The following is a 27,620-nucleotide window of genomic DNA, read 5'->3' on the forward strand; positions in this document are numbered from 1 at the left end:
AGCTGAATTGTGGGAACGTGATTGCTAAAAGCAAATGCAAGGTATTTCCAGGGGTCCCTGCCCTGCTGGGTTTAGAATGGCATCCTTACTGGGCTAAGTTTATCCTCTCAGAGACTGTGTCCCTTCATTTGTTAAGTGGAAAAATCACCCACCTCCTGCCTATCCCACAGTCATTCTTTGTAAAGCGAAAATAGAACGTTGCCTTGTGAAAATGCTTCTTTCAACATTATGGCATACACAAGCAAGGTGGTGTGCTCTGTAGAAAGAGCACTAGCCTGGAAGTCAGAAAACCTCGTTTCCGACACAAGTTTTGCTATACGTTAGCTGCCCCATCTTCAGCTCTTTGGAGCTGGGCAGACAGACCTGGGTGAGAATTCCAAATCTGTCACTATCTGGCTATGTAATCGCGGACAGGTTCTTTAGCCTCTCTGAGCCTCAGTTTTCCCATCTGTAAAATGGGGTGAATTAAATCTTAGGGGGTATTTAGCACACCTGACACATGGCAAGTCCTCAAATCTTTCTCAGCCCCACTTTTCTCTTCCGTTGAGTAGGGTATTAGAAAACTTCAAAGCACTGTCCCACCAAAGGATAATCCCGTGTGCTCAGTTCAAGCTGGGGAAACCCATGCCTCCTCTTCCTCCCTCCACTGGCTCCAAATGCCCAGGAGTTTTCCGATTCTGGTACTGCGGGGCCTTTTTGTTCAGGGATTTTTGTTAACTACTCCTTCCCAGGGTATTAACTTGTAACGATGATGGGAGCCCTCTCATAGGGGCTTGTGCTTGAACTGAGAGATTTTGAAACTAAAAGGGCTTTCCAGGGTTGCAAAAGGACCACCCGTAGGTGGAGTTAATATTCAGAGACACCTGGCCCTACTGAGTGGCCCTTCAAAATCTACAGCTCAGGTACCACACACTCATCAGGCCCACTTGATCCAAGGTCTTAAATACATATTTGGTTAGAAATGCAAGTACGTCTTACTGTTTCTACTCAGCCTTAATGACTGTGTGATTTTGATGATGACCCCAATTCTGCCATCCATTATTTTATCTTGCACAATTCTCAGCATTACACATAAGTCTGTTTAGTAGATACAAATTATGGTAGCTGCATAGTTCATGATTTGCTCAGCAGCTGTGTACGTGGTCCTCCAGCTTCTTCTAGCACCAGACACTACCCACTCTAGCCAGCCTTGTAGACTCAGGACCTAGGCTGATCCAATTGCCACAGCTTTCCCCCCACTACAGTGAATGGGTTAAGAGGTGGCCATATGACTCAAGGCAGGCCAGTTTTGTTCTTTTTCTGGATTTTTCAAAAAAACTGGTATACACGATATAAAAATATGAGGCCAGAATGGTCTACAACCCAGTTTCCCTGTTGGCACACACCTATAGAAGTGAGACAGTTGGACAGTCATACAGAGCACCCTGGTGATATTCTAGCCAAGTCCATTCCTGCCTTTTCCAAGGTTAGGGTACCTGAACCAGTAAACTACACCTCCCCTCTTTTATACTTGAGCAGTTTGAGTTCATCTTTGTCACTTATAAACAGCAGTCCTCATTGTAGAATGTGATACAAAGATTCATATAGATGACCAATAAGATGTCATTTCTCTTGGAGTTGTGGCAACAGAGGTGATATTACAGTAGGTAATAGAGTGAGGGGTGGTGATTAAGTAGAGGCTGGTAGGTATAAATTACTATTGCAAGGATGTTGGTGGGAAGAGGAAAGAAAGAGATCGGGCAATAGTAGGTGTGATATAATAAGAAATATATATTTGATGTTCCTCTCTAGTTCCTGGCACAGAACTTCTAAACTCTTGGAATTTGTTAAGTGATAGGAGTGAGAAGAGCGGCTTTTGTTATTCATAATAAGCTCTTCTAACGGTACCTGAGTTTATGCTAATAGGATGACTCTTGGTGGGCCCTTAGCTTCAGGTTGGGGGCTGTTGTCAGAGAAACTGACCCTGTAATTAGAGGGTCAGAACTTTTAGCCCCACCTTCTGACCTCTGGAGGAGAGAGGTGTTGGAGATTGAGTTAATCACCAACAGCCAATGATTTAATCAATCATGCCTACATAATGAACCTCCATAAAATCTCTAAACAAAGGAGCTCCAAGAGCTTCTGGGTTGGTGAATGCATCCACATGCTGAGAGGGTGGCAGTCCCCAAACTCTATGGGAACAGAAGCTCCTATACTCAAGACCTTTCTGGACCTTGTCCTACGCACCTCTTCACCTGGCTCTTCCTTTGTACCCTTTATAATGTCTTTTATAATAAGCTGGTACTAGCAAGTAAAGTGTCTCCCTGAATTCTGTCAGCTGTTCTAGGAAATTATTGACCCCAAGGAGGCAGTCATGGGAATTCCCAGTTTATAGGCAGTTAGTCAGAAGTCCAGGAGACCTGGACCTGTGATTGGCATCTGAAATGTGGACTTGTGGGACTGAGCCCCTTAACTTGTGGGGTCTGACGAACTCCAGGTAGTGTCCGAATTTAACTGAATCATTGGATACCAGTTGTCTGAAAAGTTGGAGAATTGGTTGTTGGCGTGGAAAAACCCTACACATTTGGTGTCAGAATTGTGCTGGTGTTGTAAAAACAGCACATCTTGTTAATAGGGTAGCAGGCTCAAGGGATGGTTTGTTTTTCAGGCTGTAGGAGAACTTTGCCTGAGTTATCTCTCTTCTCTTTAACACAGGAAGGAGATAACCAGTGGAGCACTATCCCAGGAGAATCACAGCACCAAGTGCCGGAAGAGGCAATAGCATCGGTCAATAAGGGAGAAGCTTCTCCTTTGAGAATATAGCAAAGGAAGAGAAGGTATAATAGAGAAAATCAGACACGGAGAGAAGTCAAGAGGGCTCACGTTAGGGTGGCCACAATTTTCTCACCTCAAGAGAAGATTTGGCGGATTAAATTGATTTGGATAGAGGTGGGGATCCTCTGGGGCTGAGGGTAAGCTCCCATCCCTTCTGGAACTACCTAGAGCCAAGGAAAGGAGAGGGTAGTGGTACCAATAGACTTTGACAATGACAAGGCCTTTGGGATTGATGTCTCAACCTCCCTCCCGTGGCAAGGGCATCCGCTGAGGCTGTGGGGGCATGCTGTGCACATAGCTATGAAGAGAAGACAGGTTCTGTTAAGTCAGTGAACCTGACAGAGCCAGGGGAATCAATGAGCTGTTTGCCCATGTAATCTTTCTTTCATCTCCTAGTCAACTGCTGTAACAACATTTCCCTAGGGGAAATTTTCTGATGTCCTGGTCCCACTGGGATTGTGGAGAGGGATTGTCCTGCATTGCTATGGCTCTTTATTATTCTCTGGTCCCCAAGAGAACAGACTCATGTGAAGCCTCTCAAGAACTGCCACTGTCTGAACAGCTCTCACTACCTTAAGAATATTCCAGGGTATACCCATTGTTTGCCAACTTAGCTTTTTGTTTTTATTTTGGCTTCATAGATCCAGTTGAGACAGTATACAACATAGAGGTTAAGGAGTCTGGTTGTAAAGCTGGGTGGACCTGGGTTTCAATCTCATTGCTACCTCTGGTAACCTTGCACAACATTTACACGGTTATTTAACCTCAATATTCCATTCTTCATCTGCTAAAAGGGATAATAAAAGTATCTACTTAATCTGTTGTGAGTATTAAATGAGATAGCCTATGCAAGTTCTTAGAATATAGCCTGGCACAGAGTAGGTATCCACATAGCTAAATTCAATTAGGTAGCTGGTGAGAGAATCCAGGCTCCTTATTCCTTCTTATATAATGAAGTTTTTGTTGTTGTTGTTTGTTTGTTTTGTAATCTGTCACAAATTTCCAATGTAATTTAGGTATTTCCTTTTTTTCTTTTTTGAGGAAGATTAGCCCTGAGCTAATATCTGCTGCCAATCTTCCTCTTTTTTTGCTGAGGAAGATTGGCCTTGAGCTAACATCTGTGCTCATCTTCCTCTACTTTGTATGTGGTATGCCTGCCACAGCATGGCTTGTCAAGTGGTGCCATGTCCACACCCAGGATCCCCAACAGTGAACTGTGGGCCACTGAAGCAGAACGTGTGCACTTAACTGCTGCACCACCAGGCCAGCCCTCTTTTTCTTTTTTTTTTAAAAGATTAGCACCTGAGCTAACATCTGTTGCCAATCTTCTTTTTTTTTTTTCCTTCTTCTTCTCCCCAAAGTTCCCCAGTACATAGTTGTATATTCTAGTTGTAGGTCCCTCTGGTTGTGCTATTTGGGATGCCACTGCAGCAAGGCCTGATGAGTGGTGCCATGTCAGCGCCCAGGATCCAAACTGTGAAACCTCGGGCCACTGGAAGCGGAGTACATGAACTTAACCACTCAGCCACAGGGCCGGCCCCTGGGCTTTTCTTTATACAACTAACCAAGAAGGTCAATTTAAAGCTTCTGTTAATAGTTTTATTTTTAATTCAGTGACATGTTGAAAGGTAAACTACTAGGTCTCTCTGGTCAGCAAGTTTTATCATATGCTAAATCTAATCCATTGGTAGTGACCACCTGGGGCATAATAGTAAGGATTTTCTACGCCAAATTGAAAGGAGTGCTGTGATTGATTAGTGATGTCTGCCATGGACATGGTTAGGGTAGTGACTTCCCTAAATGTGCTGACTCTGCATAAACCCTGAGGTTGTGGGTCATCAACGCAGGTCATAGGCCAAGGAGTGTTACACAACTTCCAGAATTGCCAATGCTCATGGAGAAGTTACCTGCTAATTTGAAGAGATTAGAGAAGCAGCTATCATTAAAACCACGGTCATGGAACAGTGGATAGCTATAATGAGAAAGAAACATTGCATTTTGCAGTCTTGTACTTGGAGAATGACAGTGCAGTATGCATATGTAAATCTGGAGCCTCTAGAATTGACAGGTTTAAGACTGTGTCTGTGTCTGCACGATCTCAGGGAAACTGCAAAGTAAAAAAAAAAAACCTGCCAGTCAACTTGTTGCTGATGTCAGGACTTGCCTGATTTCCTGCTTCTCCTCTCCTCCTCCTCACAACTGGATCTACATGAGTCCCACCTGCAGCTCAGCTGGTGCCACCTGACACCTTGAGCCTAATCCATCCTGCTGTCAAGAGAGAGTTTAGGACTCTCGTGGGCTTCAAGGTAACCCAGTACTACCCACCCTGGTATCTAAGCCAGCTCTGCTTTGGGTCTGGCCTCATCTCAGCTCTACTTGAGCCCTGGAAGGCTGGGATCCACCTTTCAGATGTCCCTGAATGGAGCCTGTTGTCCCCCTGTTTGTCCAGACCTCTGAAATGATTTTTCCCTGAGTTCTACATAGTCATCTGCCAGGATTTCCCGTAACCTCTTCCTTTTGCATGTCAAAGCCTCTCTCAGATTATAGCCTACATCTTATTAATGAGGCTTTTCACTTCCGCAGTGTCAGTATAGGCAATGGAGTTAATGCGAGATTTGAAATTAGCCAGACTTAGGTTTCAAAATCAGCTCGGACTTTTCTTAACTATGTTGCATTGGACATATGGGCCAATTTTCTCATCTATAAAATGGGGATGTTAATAATAACATGGCAGGGTGTTATATCCTGGAGGAAAATAGACAAACGTGTTGGAAGACCTAGCACATAGTGGCTGCTACCACATCAACAACAACAACAACAAAAGAACACTAACAACAGCTATATATTTATTGAGCACTTATCACACATGAGGCATTGAGTCAAGTGCCTTAGTGACCTCCTCCCCATGACAAAATTAATTCTGTGATCCACAGTTCATAGGAGAAGAATCAGGGGTTCATCAAGATAAGTAACTCACCCAACATTACCCAGAAAATAAAAGGCAGAACTGGATTTGAGCCAAGATCTGTTTGTCCAACTCTAAATCTTGGCCCCCTTTAATCAGACTGTACTGTCAACAAATCGTATGAGCATCTTCCACCCATTTGGATGAATTTTCTCCTGTTCTCTGAAGCTGGGTTTGTCCCAGGCATTTACTATGCCCCCCTGGACATAAGAAATTGCAATTTTCCTCTTCCCACTCCCCTTGGTATGCCCCATTCTGTTCCCATGGTACATTTTATCACTGGCCATGTCACAAGATATGACATCCTCAAGTCTATTATGCCAAACAAATTTGAATTTTAAATATTGAATTGGTTTTAGATACAACCATGGGAGTAATTTTTAAATCTGGGCTCCCAACCAACAAAGTAATTTCCCTTCATTAATGGGAAAATAAACATCTCCTGTAAAGAATGGTTTCTTCCTTCCATGGCTCTTGTCTTCAGAAATACAAGGCTGGGTGGGCATCATTTGCGCCTGAGGCTAATGCGTGAGACTAGGGGAGCAAGTTGTTGACCCAGAGCAGACCTTCTATATTCGTCTACTTGGCCCTGACCTGTGTGTGCTTCCTGCTCTCTCAGTTCCTGTTGAATGTTGTCTCTGTCTTCTCCTTAAATGTTAGGCTGAGTCATGGAGGTACCCCTCTTGTAGGGATGTCTGTAGCTAGCCAATGAACAGTGAGGAAGTTTTTAAGATTTGGCCACTCAAGTGGTACCAAGTGACCATTAGGGGGATCTGGCAACAGAGAATAGGAAAAACAGTAACTTGTTGACCCAAATATTGTCCTCAACCCTTTGTATGCATTATCTTATATAATTATCCAATAAGCATATGAGACAGTCATTAATATTTCCATTTTTACAACACCGTGGCTCAGAGAAATTAAATAACCTGTTTCAGACTAATCAGTTTCTAAACAATGATACAAAGTAACACATTTTGTTATAAAGACACATCTTTCGAACTCAAGGTTCAAATACTAAATAATGAGTGTTAACTTTCGAAACTGGTGTTAGAATTTCTCGTTGATTCAATACCTATTATATCAAATGCATAATTAGAATCCACCCAAAGCTGATGTGAGTTTACAGCCTGAGCCTGAAATTGAGAGACGCCGTTCAGCTCTTTGCATACAAATAGACTACAATTATTATGAAGTATAATCCATTATGGAATTCAGTTTAGCTTGCATTTTAGCTGAAACCATAAAGTCAGCTAGGAAAGAGTCAGCTTTATCAATTTTATTTTTGTGAACTCAGTTTTGTTTTTTAAGCTTTCTGAATTGATGTGCACAAGGGAAAAAAATACCCATGGGCTAAAATTGTGTAACCAACATTGTGGGAAACGAGAGGGAAAGTTTTTGAAAGTTTGAGTCTCTTTCTAAGAAATGTACCAGAAATCTCAACTAGTGCTTTGATTTGGGCTCTGAGCTCCACTTTGAATCGGTGCTTGATTCTCAACCCATGGGACAAACTTTAGGCGGTATGATCTCCCTAAAGCACCAGATGATTCCTGGATTCCAGATTCGTGGATTCTAGTTCTTTCTCTTTTTCTTTCTGGACAATCATGAAGACCATTCTGCTCACGAGGTACCATAAGGGATAATGTATGGGATTTAGAGTTAGATGGACATGGTTCTGAGAACTATTTCATTACTTAGCTGTGTATCCGTGAACAATGTCTTTTACCTGTCTATGTTGTACAGCCTCATCATCTAAAAAAATGAGGATTGTAATAGCATGTACCTCAAAGGAGTGCTGTAAGACTTAAATGAGATAGTAAATGTGAAGTCCTTAGCGTAGTTCATGGTACACAATAAAATCACTCTGAATACACATCTCTATGATTGTTACAGGATTAATTTTTAATGTGCATAACCTTATAAATTCAGTGACCCCTGTGGGCCAGTCACAGAGTGGTGTATCACATTCAAGGAAACATAGTTTAACAACTAAAGGCAGTTAAAAGCAGTAGAAATCTCTTTGCATTACTTGGAGAACGTCAAAGAGAATCTCGTTACCAAACTACCTTGACAATTTGTAACATCACTTTTCCTTTTTATCTCCAGTTCCCTTAAGCTCTAGTGTGTCTCTTATAAACCTCAGCTCCAAAAAACTCTTCCTTGATAACCAGACTACAAAATGTTTTGATCTCTCTTCTTCTTACCCCTCTGTCTATCACTTTGTTAAGTAGGTCAACTTTGCTTCTCTCTCAAAGCAAGCAAAAATCCTTCCTTGGTGGGATTGGGAAGGAGTGGGAACTGAGCAGGATTATTTTTAATGATTAGGAGGTAGAATGGGGGTGTCTGTGAGCACTCATAGACTAATAAGGTTAGGTACATCACAAAGGATAATCTCCAGAGCAAAGGAAGTTTTGGCTTCTAAGCTGCTCATCCTACACCTGAAACCATATTTCAAGAGGAATGTTGATACATTTAACTATGTGGAGAGGGAAAGATCAGCGAGAAAAATCCTGTGTGTCAATGAAAGATCATTCCATACAAAAAAGAAAGTGAAGAAACAGGCAAAAGGAAAACTCGAGGATGACATGATAGCTGCCTTTAGATATCCAAAAATGGCAAAACTAGTATAAGTAGAATTTAGAGGAGTGGACTTCTGAGTGTGAAGAAGAATGTTCTGTTATAGTCAAAGCTGCTGGAAGACAGACTGAGCTTCCTTGGGAGGCAATGAGTTTTCCTACGCTGGAGATGTTTAAAATAAGACTGATGACTTCTCGGCAGACGTATGTAAATGGTATAAAACATCTGAGGAGGGTTGGATGAACCACGGAGATCTCTTTCTATGCTGAGATTCTATGATCCTATTAATCAGAACTGAGTTCAATACACAGTTCCAACGTCAACAATTTGTAGCTCCCAATCTGAGGTCCCATTGACTCATGGAAGCTGAGGGGTGTACTTTTTTGGTGATATTCTCTGGTCTAATGCTTTCTCTGGCCCTATCCCTTCTTTCCTTGGTTTTAGCAGCATAGTTTTCATCCTTACTCCAGTCTCTGTCTAACGCCTGTGAAATGGTTGCCGCGATTTCAAACGTCATTGCTTTCTCCTTGCTAATCTAGAGGGTCAGAGGAGGCATGGGTCCAGCAAAGCAATGTTATGGAAGGGGTCATATAGTGACCACTTCTCTAGAACTTAGGAGCTCTGGGCTCCTGTCCAGACTCTGACATTAAATAATTCTGTAAGCCTCTTCACTTCCCTGGTTCTCCATTTTCTTATCTTTAAATGAGGTACATTAATAGCTTCTTTCTAAGGTTCCCAAGGTTCTTTGAACTCATGATACTAAGGACCTAAATGCCCCTCTAGTAGGAAGTGAAATGACTTGGGAAAATTGTTAATAAACTGAAGTAGCATTTGGAATCTTGGTATTATACTATTCAACAAATATTCACTATGCACCTACTCTATGCCACATGCTCCTATAAGGCATAGAGGATGTAGCAGCTGACAGGGCAGGTGAGGTGCCTGCCCTCACAGAGCTTACATTCTGAGAACTATAGAACCTATAGAAAGGTAGATAAGTGGACAACTTCATTTCATATTATAAAGAAGATGAAATAGGATGTTACATTTGAAACTGACCACAGAAGTAAAGAATAGCCCATCTAAGGAAGTCCATCTGAGTTGACTTTTGAATAATAACAAGGAGCCAGCTATGCAAAGACACAGGATAAAGAATAATAAAAGTTTTTGCTTTGTCCAAGGAGCAGAAAGAAGCCCATTGTGTCTAGAGGATGATGGTATGCAGGGACCAAGATGCTAGAAAAGGTAGGCAGCACCCAGAACATCAACATGAGAAACATGAGAATAATTTAGATTTAATTTCATGCATGTTAGATTGCCACTTGATAGTTTTCAGCAAATAAAATCAATGATTTTTATGGTATAAAAATCAACAACCACTCTGTGGAGAATCGACTGTAAAGAGGATAGATGGCCACGGTGCTCATAAGAAGTTCAGATGAAGGGCAAAGATCGTATGACAGTGGCCTGGGCCGGGTGGTAGTAGGAGAAGCAGAGAGAAGAGGATGCATTCTGAAAATATGGCGGCGGAGCCAACGGGACGGTGGAGTGGACATGAGGTGAGGGGCATGTGGCAGAATAGGTGTCTAGGATCATTTGTTGGTTTTTTCCCTGAGCACTTGAGAATGGATCTAGTGTGGGGGAGGAACAGGTACAATTAAAAATAACAACGGTAGCGGCTGGCCCTGTGGCCGAGTGGTTAAGTTTGCGCGCACCACTGCTGGCGGCTGAATGTTTCGTTGGTTTGAATCCTGGGCAAGGACATGGCACTGCTCGTCAAACCACACTGAGGCAGCGTCCCACATGCCACAACTAGAAGGACCCACAACGAAGAATATACAACTATGTGCTGGGGGGCTTTGGGGAGAAAAAGGAAAAAAATAAAATCTTAAAAAAAAATAACAACGGTATTATTTATTGGGCATTTATTGTATGACCTCTGTGAAAGTACTTTTGTCCGCTTTATGTCTCCTTCTCAGTAAGTTTGTTGAAAGGCAATGAATGTAAGGCACTATTTTAAGAACCATGCCTACATTATCTCATTTAACTCTCAATAGATAATATTTTACACAGTGACTCAGGAAGATTAAGTAACTTGCCCAAGGTAACACAGCTGCTAAGCTACAGACCCCACAGGACTTGAACGCAGGTCAGTCTGATTCTAAAACCTGGGTTCTTAATATCTATACATTTATTTCCTAGCAAACCAGACACTGTACAGAGAGCTGCTAACCAATTCTGGGGACATAAGTGGGCTGCTGAGAGGCCTCCTCAGAACATACCATTGTAGAAACATTACTAAAGGAATGATTTTGTAAAAACTGGAGAAAGCTGGAAGTTAATTTGAGAATCTGACCCCAACCAGACAAGGCTTCTATACTATTGCTCCTCCTAAACCTCAACCATAGCAAAACTTTCAGGTTGTTCCCAAAATCTTGTTTGGAGTTCTCCAATGTTAAAGGCACACCATGAAGCCCAAACCATATGTAACATAAATAATTACAAGTCTGGTCAAGGGGTCTCTGTCTTTTTTAACCGACAGAGAACATTTCTTTCTGAGAAAGATGGCTGAAAGTGTAGTTTCAACCATCCAATGATATCAAAGAGAGGAAAATAATGTTTTCTTACATGCACATAATTACCAAGATCTATGCACACTGGGTAATGTGTTCTGATTTTCCATAACTCTGCAACCAGTCACATCTTCAGAGATTGAAAATAGCCTTTAAAAGGAAAACTTCCACGCTGATTCCAAGAATAGGCATCAAGCTGAAGGAACATGTTTAGTACTTCAGCTCTTAATTCTAGAAAGGTGCACTTCTTTCTCCCTTTTAAGATGTCTGGAAGAATGACAAAGATTGATGAAGACATGAGAATTAAGCCAAGTTCTATAGTGATAAGTTGGGAGTATTACCAATTTTTTACGGTTTTACCATCATTCATTGACTGCTCTTCAAGGACTAATTGAAGTTGGTGAAACTACCTCTCTTATATCTTTGCCAACACCTTATTGTGATCTACTTTTATTTCTGGAACATTCTTGTATTGTTCTTCACTAATAAGTTGCAATGCTATATTATTCCATGTTTGTCTACCCTAGGCTGTGAGCTCCTTGAGAGTCGGTCATATTTCATTTATCTTCGTATGTTCTATGGGTTAGAATGTGTAAGATTGCAAGTAACAGAAAAAAACTCAAGCTAATGTAAACATTAAGGAAATGTACTAGATTACATAACTGGAAACCCAGATATAGAGCAGTGTTAAAAGCCAAGTTAGTCTGATGGTACTGACTCTGTTTCCCTATAGTTCTTTTGGCCCTGGTTTCTGTATCTTCAAGCTGGTGGCAAGATGTGAAGAGCAGTTATGAACTTCACATCCGTACATGGCCACAACCTGAGGAAAAGGGATGTGTCTCCCTGTGATGGTTCCTCAGACCAAGGAAGAGCTTTCCCAGAAGTCTTCAACCAACTCTTCTTAATCTCAATGGCCATTTGGGAATAAATCACCGGCAAAACGAATGAGTTTACCATGACTGGCTTAAATGTTTCAGTTTCCCTAGCCATATGGCTGTTATCCCATGGAGGACTGCAGGGAAGAAAGGCCACAAAGTCCTCCACCTATGTCCAGTTCCTAGCAGGGGACATGGCACTTAGATAATGTTCAATAAGTGTTTGTTGAGTGAATAAGTGAATTACTTTGACCTACCACCTGATAAGCCCTTTCAGAACTACTGTGTTTATAATCGGCACCATTTACTTGACTAGACACTTAAGTACTTTCTATAGTTCTTTGATAACGTCATATTTGTTAGTCTTGTCCTAACAATCAGATATTGACTATCTAAAGGCAGGGGCCACGGCAGATAAACGTTAGTTGATTGAATCAATAATGCTTTCTTGGTGTCGTCTCAAATGTGGAGACCAGGGGGCTGGCCCCGTGGCCTAGTGGTTAAGTTCACGCACTCCGTTTGGGTTGCCCAGGGTTTCGCCGGTTCAGATCCTGGGCGTGGACATGGCACCACTTATCAGGCCACAGTGAAGCGGTGTCCCACATGCCACAACTGGAAGGACCCACAACTAAAATATATACAACTATATACTGGGGGGATCTGGAGAGTGAAAAAAAAGAAAAAAAAAAACCAGATTGGCAACAGTTGTTAGCTCAGGTGCCAATTTTTTTTTAAAAAAAAAAGAGGTGGTGTTAAAAAAAAACTGTGGAGACCAGGAATGGATATATAAGACATGTAGTGGTTTATTTGTGAGTTTTACTCTCCAGTGAAGAGCAAGGCATATGTTTCTTTGATAGGAAACCAGTTACAAAAGGGAAAAATACCTTTTGTGTTTAATTTCACCAAGACCGTGGAGCTCAGTTTAAATAAGCTGGAGCCAACACGGCATTAGTCACTGGATAAGGAAATCTTAGCACTGACTATGATGCTGTGCTCCGCATTGGGCACCGTGTGTCTGCATAACAGAAATAAATGCTGTCTTCTCTGTCTGCTAGAGTGAACCTAGCATGGGTTTTCAGGTGTAAAGTACCTGGCAGAGTAGCAACACTGAGAGGATGGGCAGCACCAGGTTGACTAAAGTGTCCACGTGGCTACAGAGGTGACAGAACAATGCCTTGCAACTGCTAAAGTTTATTGAGCAATTCTACTGTTCTAGGCATTGTTCTGATTGTTCGCATCTAAACCATTTTATCTTCTCAAAAATTCCAGGAGGTAGGTGCTATTGTAAGCACTATTTTACAGTTGAGAAAATTAAGGTTTACAGAGTTAAATAGCTTGCCCGGGGTCATACTGTTAATGAATGGCGGTGTCAGGATTTGAATTCAGGTAGGCTGGCTTCAGAGTCTGTGCTTTGACACACTGCTGAAGAAGGTCCCAAGTTCAAGGCTAAATAGAAGGAGTAGGGAGAGGTCGTCTGCAAGAAGAGAGATGAGAAGGTTAAAAACCAGGAAAAACAGTTCAGGAAGCAAAAAATGAGGTGAGTTAGAGCACATAGTTTAGGATTCAGTTGTGAATGATGCAAAACATTAAATGAAGGCCTTCTTTTATTTGAGGCCAAGTGTATGGTATATTGGGGGAGGCTGTCCTAATGGCTTAAGTTGTTATCTAAAGCTAGATGGTCTCTGCCCTCATACAACTTATGATCTAGCTGAGAAGGTAAAGATTGTATATGGAAAATATCAGTAAATTGTATAAGACAGTGGATGCCCAAGGGCAACTGAATGGGCTCTGTAGATTATATAGAGATTTTATGAGAGGGCTTTTTCTCTGTTGTCATCATTCTGGGTTTTACATAGATTGGATTCACAGGCAAAAACTGGGCATTGTCTTCCCCGGAGTCAGAAGTTCTAAGAGCCAGGGGATGTCTTTCCCTGGAGTATATGGAATGATCTTTCTGAGCAGCACATTGAGAAGGCAGGAGCAGACAGCTCTGGCTCCCCTGGCTGAAGCACGTCCAATGGTGCTGCATCGTGGAAGCCTTCTCAGCCTGTTTGCAGTGTTACCCGAGCCTGGTTGTTGAATGCCGTTCATGTGCGCCTTGTGTGAGAAGGCTTGTTTCCCTTACTGTATTTGGCTAAGACAGCAGTACTGTGGGTGGCTTCAGTATTAAGTTTGGAACAGAGGAAGTATTGCAACACATGCCAAGAATTGAATTTTATTTTTAAAAGCTGCTTTTTACAGAATTGAATATCTGTGACCCTCTCTGGTTACAGCAGACCCACACATGGAAATTGGTGTGGAGTGGGTGACTTGGGCATCCTTTAGTGATAGGTATGTATTCTTTATAGGACTGTTCTCAAGTGGTACCACTTCCTTTTGGGAGCCCTTACAAGTCCAACTTTTCCTTGTGGCTCTTCTCCCTGTCCTTGTTTCTACCACTATGTTTTAGCATCATGATAAGCTTTGTGACTGAGATTGCTTAGCTTTATTAAAAAGATGTATTTTGTTATTTCATACTCAAGTGTCCTGTTCCTCTATGAGACCATCAGGATGGAACAGTTCAAGCATGAATCTTGGAGATGGGCTTGATGGAGCAAACTGAGACCACCAACAGCTTGCCCCGTGGCCTCAGGAAACGTATTCGCTATCCTCTGCTTCAGGTGGTCCTTGATAATCAAAGATAAGAGCATCCTTGGAAGATCTGGTGAGAGAAATGATGCAGCATATAAAACACTGGATGTCTTCATGAAAGGAGGCCTAGAAGCGTCAATGGCACCATTACCCTCCCATCTCACAGATCCCCAGTCTTCACTCTTTAATTCTCAGTTGCAATAATGCCCTGATCTTTTAGGCGATGAGTGCACCAGTGACTTAGAGGTCAATGGGTGGGAAGTCCAGATCTTGGGAATGTAAAGGCACAGCTGACCTACTTAGTGTGACAGGAAAAGGCATATCTGTTTCTTCAACTGTAGCCTGGGGATCCTGATCTAGCTCTGTGAAGGTTATAGGAGGATCAGTGTGCTGGGGTTGGTGCGGCATTATGGAAGTGTGACTTAGTGTTTTGCTTTGGTGGTCTACCTTCCCCTTCCTCAGCTCTGGCTCCGGGAACTGGAAGCATCTCTCTCCAACAAGACTGTGGACTGCCATGCTGCCTGCTTAGAAGGACTTCAGAAGCATTACAGAGCAGTGTCTTTGCCAGACACCTGCCAGGGCAAGCTTTGCTCAGGATTGCTATCCAGTTGGCTGTATCCCACTCTGAAATGTGCTTTTAGTTAAGTGATTGATGTATTTGATTTTTGACTTTGCTTAACATTGGGTATTAACTCAATGTTCAGTTTGTCAGCTGTTAGTCAATGCTCTGGAGACAGAATTGACATGGATTTGGAGGGAGGTCCTCACAGTAAAGACTGCATCCCAATGCTTTAAACATTGGTTTTAGATGTCTATCCTTACCCAAGTACTTGAAATGGCGAGGGATGTGAGGTGGAAGGAAAGGCACCTCTTCTTCTTCCCCTGAAGGCTTTAAGCTTTCAAAACTTTCAAGTGATTTCAAGAATACTTTAAATTGATATAAAAAAATCCGCAAAAAAATACAGCCTCAGAGAGCAATGTACTCAAAGTCCAAAAATCATACTTATCAACTGAAGGCAAAAGGATATGTATAGCTTTGATTATTGTTTATGTATGTATTTATTTATTGATATCCACCCTCCAGCAAGGAAAACATGAGGAGAAAGTGAGGTGAATATATGAAGAGCCTAGAATTCACTGAAGGAAAAATTCTGTTCTCTTTTCCAAAGACTGGATACACAGAGGACATTCCGTGTGAGAGGTGGGGCACACACACCAAGAGTCAAGATCAAGAAGATTGGACCAAAGATGTGGTAGAAAACCTGAAACTGTAGTGCATAAGTGCTACAGATCAAAATAGGGTGGCTGGTCTCAGGATCATATAGCTTCAGAGATATTCTGGCCTCTAGGAGAAGCTCATAGCTCCTCTACTACTCCCTTCCCCAAATTTGACCCTGAAAGAAAACTGTTGATAAAGGATTAAGGTCAAGGCCATTTATTGTGCCACAATGCCAGAAGCTGGAACATCTTTTCCATCAAAAGGTCTCATGTAGCAGGAGTTTCCCTGGAGTCTTCTAGCATCTCTTGGAATTTTATTTCCTCTCTTCCTTCCTCAAGATAGATGAAGAAAGAAGGCCTGAAGCCGCACCTGTTTGGCAATTGCCCCGCTCTAAGAAAGCCCTGGAGTTGACCACTAGGCCAGCTAACAAGGGCAAATGCTAGCTATCTGGCATATCTTGACCTTGATGTGATTTTCCGTGGACTGACTTTACCTCTTCATAGCTGTGGGTCCAGGGGGAGAAGAAGAGAGGACTGCTTAGGGCTGCCTTAAGCCTTCACAGCGCTCCACATTGTCCAGTTTCATTCATTGGGAACTGGAGATGGAGACATGTTGGAGCTAAATGCTCATGAAATAAAACGTGTGTGTTTTCCTGTTCTTCTCTACATATCTTTTCTTGGGTTCCTTGAGGAGTGAGTTTGTAGGAGGGCAAGATTCAAGGATTTGAGATTCTGTATCTTGGCCAAACGTAATTTTCTCCATGTCTTCCTGTCTTATCATGATTTATGGCCCACAGAAGCTGAAGAGGCAGGACAAGGAGTCTGGACACAGGGCCAGGATGCCAGTAACTAGGAGAACCATAGAGATTAAGAAAAATTGTTCATTCATTCTCAATCATTCGAAAAAGGTATATGTTGGCGCTGTATAAAATGGAGTTGTAAGTTTACCTAAGATGAGATTCCTTTTGTCAAAGAGCTCACTATATAGCAGGGCAAATGGATTTACCAATGAATAATTGTTATCAGTGGGAGGAGTGCTGTATTGAAGAGAAGTGTTAGTAGCAAGTTGCAGCGATTAGGCAGAACTCCAAACTCTTTCTCCTTCCTAAAACCCCACCCTCAAACTCCTCTTCTTCCTGTGTTTCCCTCTTTATATCTTTGTAGTTTTTATTTTTAATATTTGTAAATATATAACACATTGCAATGGACATAGAGATTCTGCTGCTCAAAGCTTTTCTGCCTTGAAAAGCCAATGTGGGGGTGGTGGACTGAGAAGACCAATCTCTTCCTGGGCTCCATTTTCCTTTGGTCTCTCTTTTTTTTTTTTTCCTTCAGAGGCACTGGTAAGACACACAGCCAAGTGGTGGGTGTGGGCCCAAGAGGAAAAGAGAAAAGGACACAACAAGGGTCTTTAATGCCAACAAACGGCACATTCTCGATGCATCACGTGGTCTAGCCCACCTCACCAAGAGCAAGAGCAAGTACTGGCATCTGGGACCCAAGCCTCCAGCAGTACTAACAGTGCCTTTTCCTGGCCCCGTCCCTTGTGAACATCAAGGAGAATGGCTGTGACAGGAGAGGGGTGGGTGTTTCTCCATTAGTGACTCCAGCTCTCTAATGGAGCAGAGGTGACTAGAGGTAAGCCAGGGATGAGAGTTCCTGTGAGGTGTAGTGTGTGGAAAAGAATGGGTTTCTTTTCCTTTCCCCTCCAGAAAAGAAGTTGCCTGGTGTTTGGCATTTATGTCTTAAAAAAAAAAAAATTATGCTTGGGAAGTTGGGAGGATAATGACTAAAGACTGTGCAAAGATCACTAGAATCCCTTTATCCCTGCAGGTAAAAAGATGCAGGGCTTGGAGGCAGCCTAATGGTACAGTGGTTAAGTTCACACACTCTGCTTTGGCAGCCTGGGATTCGCAGGTTCAGATCCTGGGTGCAGAGCTATACACCACTCATCAACCCTTGCTCAGGCAGCATCCCACATGCAAAAAGAGAAGAAGATTGGCATGGATGTTAGCTCAGGGACAATCTTCCTCAAGCAACAAGAATCTTCCTCATGAAAAAAAAAAATAAGGCTCAATTTATAGGCATAAAGTTTCAATTAAGCAAGATGAATAAGCTCTAGATATCTGCAGTACAACATTGTACCAATAGTCAACAGTAATGTTCATACACTTAAAATTTTAAGTGGGTAGGTTGCATGCTAAGTGTTCTTACCACGATAAAATAAAATTAAAAATAAATAAATACATAAAGACAAAGAGGAAAAAAAAAAGGAAATGCAAGGTCCAGAGGTGAGTCAGCAATGCCTTCTTGGTATAGAGGCAGCGTGTCCTGGGTGAAAGCAGCTTTGGCAGTAGAGAACTGTTTGAATCCTAATTCTACCACTTATTGGCTGGAACAACTTGGGCAAGTGACTTAACTTCTCTAAGTCTCAGTTTCTCATCTGTTAGACAGAGTTATTTCTTTTCTAACAGAGCTATTACATGGACAAAGTGATATGCTATATATCTATACATATATAGCCCTTGTCACAGTTCCTGGCACTTAGAAAGATCTGAATAAATGATGCTTTTGCATTGTGGTTGAAGAATAGTCTTCTTGGGAATAGCAGGACATCAGCCAGTCTTCTGAAACTCTTAGCGTAGGTCAGAGGCAGGCTCTCTTCCTCTTGATGGTTCAGAACAGTGGATATTGGACTGGAAAAACAGAGTTCACTTCACATGCTTGCTTGGTGCTATTCTCAAGCCACTATTTTGGTTATTTAAAGCTGTATAACAGACTACTCCAAAATAGTGGCTTAAATGACATTTACTTATTTATTCATTATTCTGCAGTTTGACAGGACTTATCAGGATCAGCTCATCTCTGCTCCATGTAGCATTGGCTGGCATGTCTCATCTGGAGAGGATTTTCTTCTAAGATGGTTCACTCAGCCAAGATGGCTGGAGAGTTTATGCTAGCTATTGGTGGAGAGCTCAGCTGGGACTCTGAGGGAGGGCCTCAATCCTCCTCCACATGGTTAATTTGGGCTTCTCACAGCATAGTGGCTGTGTTTTGAGAAGGTATGTCCCCAAAGCAAGCTTTCCAAGAGGACAAGCCTCTCTTTACATCACATTTGCCAATGTCCCATCGGCCAAAGCCAGTCCCACGGCCAGGCTCTGATCAATGGTGCTTGGGGAGAATACGGCATGACAAAAGTTGTGGATGCTGGCATGCATGGTTCATTAGTGGCCACCAAAGTGAGGTTCACTAAAAAACTGAGAAGTAAGAATTTACAACCCAAATCCTGTGAGTTCAGAGCAGATTCTCTATGCACCAGCTTCTGTTCTTCATTGTAATAGATTCTTATGAATTATTCTTTGAATCAATGCACAGATGATCTTCAAATAGCCCTGGAAGGTGCCAAACAGACTTTGCTAATGTGCTGCTTCCCTCACGCTCCATTTTCCAAAATATAAACATTTTAGATTAATGTGCAAGGAGTCCAGGGCTGGGTGGATCAATGATTCAGGTCTAATATATGCAATTTTCTTGAGCCGGAGGTGAACCATCTAAAAATGTCCTCAGATCAGCTCACCTGCCCCTGTTCCTCCTGCATGAGTGAATTTTTTTTAAAAATTTTATTGACAAGGAATGAATTTTCTGAAGCCAGCAGCAGAACCATTGTATTTTACTGATAGGTACATATTAGTTGAACAAATGAATAAAAGACTTTATTTGCATGAGGAAAAAAAAATCCCTTTAGTGATTGAAACAACTTGCTCTTTTATAGCTTGTAATATTAATTAGCCTCTCCCTTTCTCTCTCTTTTTAAAAAGAGCAGGTTTTAATTGTTGTCTTTTCCTTATCCCTTGTTTTATGTCTGCAGTTTCCAAATTGATACAGGGCCTGCTAGTAAGATCTTAAAAATAGGCTTGCATTACTTTTCAGAAAGACAATTTTCAATTAATTATAAATGATTTCATTTCAAAACTCAGAAGCCTACTGTGAATCCCAAACCTAATACTTATCTTCTCTAATTGCATGGAGGGGAATGCAGAAATAAATTTGGTTGAATATGTAGTTGGCATGCTTGTATTAAGGTTACTGTTTTAGCCTATTTAGGCTTCCCAGGGAATGTACCAAAGTCTCCACGCCCACCAACAGCTTTTGAATTCTTTGGCATCAAATGATTTAGGGGTGGAACTGTGCAGATGACAAGTGGGGCACCCACAGGCAGACTGAAGGAAGGGAAGGATGGAGTAACTCTCCCTTGGGGTCCTCTCCAGATGTCTTTGTGTAGATCAAGTTGTTCCTGCAAATGTTCTGTGTTGGTAATTTCCGCTAGAGCTAGAGGCATGAAAACAGCCACAACATTCCCACACAATCAACATTTTGTTGCTTTCTCCTTTTCCTCCTTCTTCCTCCAGCTGAACCTTCTTCTTTGCCTCAGACCTACCTCAACACACATTACCCCATGGAATGAATGGGATTACTGATTAAGCCCCTAAGAAGTACCTTGGGACTGGGCAAGGCTATGTACGTGCAGTATCTCCCAACACTAGGAAGTAGATGTCATTCTTGCTCTTTTACAAATGTGGAAATCAAGATGTAGAAAGGTTACGTGATTTGTCTAAAGTCAAACAACTTGATCTTGATCCTGAGCTTAATTCTAAAGTCCACTTCTTCAATCATTAATTTATTGACTTTCATGGAAGTAAGAAGGACATTACTGGGATACAAAAGGCTAATTTCCCGGGGCTAGGTAACCTCTCTAGGGAAAGACAGGCTTTGGAGGCAGTAAAGCAGGGTCTTGAGAATATGTTTTGGAAGCAGCAGTTGCCGCATCTGTCTTTGGCTGTCTGTGTGACCTTGGGTAATTTATTTTGTTTCTCTAAGCTTCAGTTTTCTCATGTATAAAATGAGAACAATAATACCAGCCTCAGAGAGGTGCACAGTATAATGGTTAAGATTGTGACCTATTTGGCAATAAAAAGAAATGAAGTACTAATACACGTTACAACATGAGTGAACCTTAAAAACATGATACTAAGTGAAAGAAGCCAGTCATAAAAGACCATATTTGATCCCATATAGATTAAGTGTCCAGAAGAGGCAAATCGATAGAGACAGAAAGTAGATTGGTGGTTGCCTAGAGCTGAAGGGAATGAGGGTTGGGAGATGACGGCTAAAGCATACGGGGTTTCTTTTCGGGGTGATTAAAATGTTCTAAAATTGATTGTGGTGATGGTTGCACAACTCTACAAGTATACTAAAAACCATTGAATTGTACATTTCAAATGGGCAAATTGTATGGTATATGAATTATATCCCAATAAAGCTGTTATAAAAAAAAAGTATGGCCTGGGAGACAGAACCCTTGTCTAGGTTCACGTCAGACTTCTCCCAGTCAATACTCTTGTGATGGTGACCCCATTAAATAACTGTAGGCCTTGACTTCCTCGTTAGTAAGACTGGGATCATAGTAATTACTCCATGGGGCTGTTGAGAGGACTTAATGCATTAAGGTACATAAAGAGTGTGAAATAGTGCCTGGCACCCGTAAGCTCTTAATAGATGTCATTACTCCTGTTATCATTGTCTTATTCTATCTTGTAATTTACTTTTTACTGAGGTATAATTTACATACAATATTATATTGTCTTGTTCTTACTATCGTTCTTGAATGAGTGCAGCATCTGACCTATGAGAAATGCTTAATAAATGGCACCTACTGACAATAGAAACTGGGGTTGTTAGGACTTCACTATTTATGGGAATTATTTGAGTTTCAGAAATTCGATAGTGCTTTTGATAAGTCAGGCTTAATGGACCTAAAGAGCATACTGCTCATCCTGCCTGAGAGGCCTTGAGCTTTGGGTTCTAGTCCTTCTCTCTGGGCTCCATGCCCTCAATCATTCGCCAGTATTTTGCTGTCATCATCAGGAAAGTCCCAGTGGTGATCTCCTGCTCTCACCCGTGGGGGCTTTGTGCAGGGTGGGACTTCCCACTCCCAGGCTGGGCAGGAGGGTGCTCTCGCTGCCCATGAAGCTCTCTCAGGAAAGAGATGCTGCAACCTGCCTCCCACCATCTCAGTATTTGAATTCCTCATTGCTGACTTGCACACACTTGCAATCTGTTCCTTTTTCTGGCTTAACTTCAGGAAAACTTTAAGCCAACATTTTGCCGAAGAATGATAATCGACTCAGTTCAGGCTACGATAGCGCTTATCCGTCTGTTTCCTTCAGATGAACTGTGCTCTGTTTTATTCTTAAACGGCTAGCATTGTTTCTCAAATCCTATCAGGAGCAGACGGTGATAGAAACCTTAACTTAATGAAAACATAAACAAACTTAGGAATCTCAACTATATAATACTTGGAAGTCAAAATGATGTAAGTGGGGCTGTTTTTAAATTCCCAACATGAAGTTTATCCAAACCTACATAGACCAAAGATAGTTTAAAGAGGAGGGGAAAAGGTGAGGATTAGATTAACGAACCCAGTTTTTCTACTGTGCTCGTGCAACTTTTGGGAGACTTGAATATCGAAGTCAAGAGAGGAAATGCATGTCCTCAGCTACGTGAGAGCAGAAAGATGGAGAAGCACTGGAAGCGTATATCATTGGCAATGCTGATCACTTACCCCGTTATTTTCCAGGGAGAGAAGTTGAGTGCTGCACACAGGATTGACACAGCTGGGCCTTTACTGGACTGCATCTTTTATTTTTTTAAAGGGGCCAGTCCGTGTGAAAGGCTCCGTTCCTCACATGGCAGCTCTGAATCATCTCTGGAGCCAGATCCGTCAGGGAACGCCAAGAGCCTGATACAGGCTGATGTATTGCCTTGGCCAAGAAATCTGGGAAAGCAGCATTGTGATAAAGTTGCTTCTTATTTGACTGCCTTTCTTTTAAAATAGAAACTTCTGTTACTCACAGGAAGGTGCCAGAGGCTGTTTGCATCTCCTTGTTCTGTGCAAAAGTGCTGGATTTTTAAGCAGACTATTTTTATCATCCTTTTCCACCATTACCAGGACTTCAGATTGTTGGTTTGAGGACATTGGAGTAACGTCCTCTGACTATGAACTTTCGCAGTGGGCTGGGAGACTGGGGGCAAAGGGATGAACCATGTGGTTTGCTTGGCTTCTATCCTATTTGGACACTGGAGGAGAAAGTCACATTTACAGTGAAAATTAGAGTAGCTGAAGGTACAGCAACTGCTGGAACCAGATTATTCCCTGAAAATGCCTCTATTTCAGACACTTGTACTGAGTTCTTACTAAGGGCCAGGTACTGTGCTTGGGACTTGGGAAACTAAAAATAATCAGACATGGTCTCTGAGTTCCAATGAGGATCAAGTGAGGAGGCTGTAAAGGAGAGAGTCTTGTAACCAATAATGGCAGTGAAAGTATTATAGTTCTTACGCTAGCATTATGTAAAGGTTATGGTTTGGCTGCTAAGTAAAGGATGGTCACTTCTTCCTAGGGGTTGTCAGGAAGTCTGTATATTGAAAGTGACACTTCAGAGCTTTAAAGAGGAATAGATGTTTACCAGTGGATAGGCATGGAGGACATTTTGCTCCATTGATTCATCCCAATAAGACATCAGGGAATATTTGTAATGCAGCAAGGATTCTCCACAATAAACAACAGCAAGGATAGTGGTTGACATATTGGATCCCTGACATATTGGATAGAAATTGAAGAGAGACACTAGGGTTTGTACATGGCAACAAGATAGGACCATGGCACTACTGACATTTTGGACTAGATCATTTCTTTATGGAGGAGCTGTCCTGTGCATTGTAGGATGTTTAGCAGTAACACGGGCTTCTACACACTATATACCAGTAGTACCCCACCTCTACCAGTTTTGAGAATCCAAAATGTCTCCAGACATTGCCAAATGTCCCCAAGGGTAAAAATTACCCTCAATTGAGAAACACCAAGCTAGAATGACAAGTGGAACGATTCTGGAGCTGAAGAATGGCAAGGGTGGTTATCAGAACTTTAAACTATCAGACTCTTGAGCCAGCCCTGATGGCTCCATGGTTAAAGATCAGCACCCTCACCACTTCGGCAGCCTGGTTTCATTTGCTGGGCACAGAACAACACCACCCATCTGTCAGTTGCCATGCTATGGCAGTGGCTCACTTAGAAGAACTAGAAGGACTTACAACTAGGAAATACAACCATGCACTGGGGCTTTGGGGGGGGAGGGGGAAGAGGAAGATTGGCAGCAGATGTTAGCTCATGGTGAATCTTTCCCTGCAGAAAAAAGAAAGAAAATAGAAATATCAGACTCTTACAGGCCAACATGAGGTTGCTTGGGAGAATTTTTGATTATTATTATATAAATAACTCCCAGAAGCTACTCACCTGGAGACTTGCTGCTCACCTGGAGAGCAACGTAGGTGCTATATGAGAAACAGCTTGATGATACATTAACTCCTGTAATTCAGAACATCTGTCCAAATGACTCTCCAGTTGGAACTCAGTTGAAACCACTGTTGGTTTCTTCAGTCTGCAGAGTCCTCATACCTAGAGTAGGTCTCTCCCAACTAGCAACCAAACCAGCTTTGCATTGCATTCCACATCAACCTCTGAAAGACACCAGGCCTTCTTTGTGAGATGACCCCAGAGTCTCACCAAAAGAATTTCATTTTTAAGTCAGACCATACAAATATACTCACCAAATGTGTCTAGATTCATCTGGCCATTTATGCATGATTTGATAACATACAAAAAGCAGTTCCATTTTATTATACAAATGTGTTAAGGTCTATTTGAAGCATTGAAATAAAGGCACATTTTTAGAGCCAAACCATTACAAGGCACACAAATATGAGGACACACAGTCCCTGTTATGCAAGAGCTCATGGAATAACAATTAGAATTCATGATGATCTTGACAAGTGAATTAACCTCTCTGTGTCTCAATTTTTTCTTTGTAAAATGAAGTAATATACACACATATCTTCTTACAGTGTTGGTGATGCTTGAAAGCAGATCATCCAAGTAAACCATCAGCACAGTACCTGGCATTCAGTAAGTATACATGACTTTATGCACATTAAGTGCAATTTATTTTCACCAATATTTTAAATGCCATCATAATATGCCTGGATGCTATGAGAGCATTGAGATGGGATCCCTAATTGAGAATGGGCAGTGGGAGTCAAGAAAGGCTCCTGGTAGTGGGAGAGACTCTATAGGAGTCCTGGAGGATGAGTTTAGAAGCTGGGGGAATCGAGCGGGACAAGGAGGGGTTTCAAGCTTGCTGTACCCTCCACTGGGACGGCCTACCACAGATCTCTGAAAGACTCACCGCCTTCCTCCAGCAAGATTTTGCTCAAATTTGGCTTCTTTCTCTTTGAGGCCTTTCATCCACATCCTACTTAAGATTGAACTTCTCATTCCTTCACACTCTATCTCCTTTCTTGCTTTAGTTTTCTCCTTGGCACTGATATTTTACTTAGAGATTTGGTCTATCATTTGCCAGAAGGTAGGCTCCGTGAGGATAGACTTTCTCTTACTTTTGCTCACAGCTATATAACCACTATCTAGATTCTAGAACAATGTCTGGCACAGAGCTGGAGTTCAATAAATATTTGTTAAATAAATGAATTCCGGGCATGTGGGCCAAAGCATAGATGTGAAAGAGAACATCTGCTTAGGGAAATGAAAGTAATTTGATATGACTTAAGTGCAGAGTGTATGCTTTGAGGAAATAAGAAATTAGGCTGGAGAAATAAGCAGGGACTTGATCATAGAAGGCCTTCTTTGATCTCGGCCTTTATCTTGAGGAACTCTTAGAAGATTTCAAGGAACTGGTCATACTTTCTTTCTATGAAGCTCACTCTAGCAACCACATGAGAAATCCAAAGGAGAGGAAGCAGATTAAGGATGAAGAGGGAAGTCACTTGACTTTTGTCTGTTAAGGTGAAAAGGATGAGGGCCTGAACTGACATGGATGATATGAGTGAAGAGAGATCTTTGCAATGAGGAGGTCGAAGTGGCAAGATGCGATGATCAATTGGATAAGGAGGGTAAATGGAAAGCGAACAATTCAAGATTATTTCAAGATTTTGGACTTGGGCATTCTGGCAGCCAAAAAGTGGATATGTGCCCAAGGCATGTGCAAATACAATGCACCTCCAGAATGTTCCAGGACCCCTGAGCCAGCAGCAGTGCTCACAGAGTAGCAGAGATGGCCGTGATGATGAGATGTTTCTGACTGTTTTCCTTTGTGCTTTCTTGCTCTCTGGCTCTGCCTTTGTCTTGGTTTGAGTTAGTCCAAGAAGCAGACGCTGAGCCTAGGGTTTGAGTGTAGGTAGTCTGTTAGGGAGATGATCCCTGAAAATTCTGGTAGAGGAAGGGGAACATCGAACAGGGAAGAGAAAGAAGTCAAGAAAAAATGTGTTACTGAGCAGATTGCCACTGTGAGCAACTGGGGCTCAGTTCAACGGTACCCTCTGGGAGATCTGGTAGCAAGTGATTCTCAAAATCTGGTCCTGGTGGCAGCAGCAGCAGCAGCATTGCCTGTGGACATGTTAAAAATGCAGGTTCACAGGCTCCACTCTGACCTACTGAATTAGGTTTCTGGGGATGGCATCTGTTAAACTAGTTTAACAAATTCTCCAGGTGATTCTTACACATATAAAACTTTTAGAACCATGCGTATAGAGTATGCCTTAGAGTTAGCCCAAAATGGACAACAAAAATTTGGGCATATTTTTCTACTGACTCTTATTTCTTTGGGCCATGAAATATAAAAGGAAAGAGTAAATGGGAAAGGGATGGCTATACTGTAGCCTTGAGTGAATTGGCTTGGCATTTTTAGGTACATCATAATTCTGTGTGACGCAGTACTGTCCACGACTACACCTAATTTGACCTTCAAGGTAATGTTTTCAAAGCACTGTGGGAAAATTTGAAATTGGTCTTATTCTATTTTTTCCCTTGCTGGGGTCCTACTTTACCCGTTGTCACATATATCTTCTCACACTGAGACCTTTTTTCCTTGTGCTTGACCTGTGGTGAGTTGGGCTTCATTTATAAGGAATCATGGAAAAAAGGAAGGAAAAAAGAGAACAGGCACAGGTGCATATTAAATTTGGCATACTTGAACCTAGCTGAATGACAAAGACCTGCTGTCTCTTGATGTGATGTTTTAAGTTAACTTGGTTATATTTCTAAAAAATTTCAGGAAACTTGGTAGACTCAGAGGTCTTTGAAATGAAGACGCAGGCTGTTGCCTAAATTCTAACCTAGGCACTGGTGTGGGAAGAGTGGTGTTTAGTCTTTGGCTCTTCCTTTTCTGATCTACTCACTGAATTTCCATAAAGGATCTGAACTGTAGGATTTGATACGTGTCCTCTGGCTCCTTGCATAGAGATTCCACTTGGTTAAGAGGGTGAGCGAGAACCTTAACACTACAGATTGGCAAATGGCACTCGTGGGAGAAAAACTTAATACCCAGAAGTAAATAACACACATCCAAGAAAGTACTTCTCTACTCTCTCTTAGTAAGGTTTCTTACATCCCAAAGTGCTGTATGCTTTTGCAGATGAATTTTGGAATTGGGAGAGGGAAGGAAATGCCAACTACTGGGGTGGCCTGGAAAAGTCATAGGCATTCTTCCTCCACATCCTAATCCCATCATTTTAATTGAAAGGAAATCTTCCATTATTCTTTGAGGACTCAAAGCCAGGCTTTCCTTGGTGACAGTTAACAGTAGTTAATTCTAGTGGTAACCAGATCTCACTTTTTCAGTCTCTTCTTTTCTCAATTTTCGCTCTCCCTAGGGGATCTCCTCACTCATGGGGCTTTAAATACTATCTATACATTGATAAATTCCAAATTTACATCTTGGTCTCAGTCATCTTCTTTTCTGCTGCAGACTCAGATAGCCACATGACTGCTGACAGCTCCTGTGGATAGCTCCTAAAACTCAACTTTTCTGGAAGAGGGTTCCTGATCCTCCTCTAGAG

This window comes from Equus quagga, chromosome 16 (assembly GCF_021613505.1).
Source record: "Equus quagga isolate Etosha38 chromosome 16, UCLA_HA_Equagga_1.0, whole genome shotgun sequence".
Lineage (NCBI taxonomy): Eukaryota > Metazoa > Chordata > Mammalia > Perissodactyla > Equidae > Equus > Equus quagga.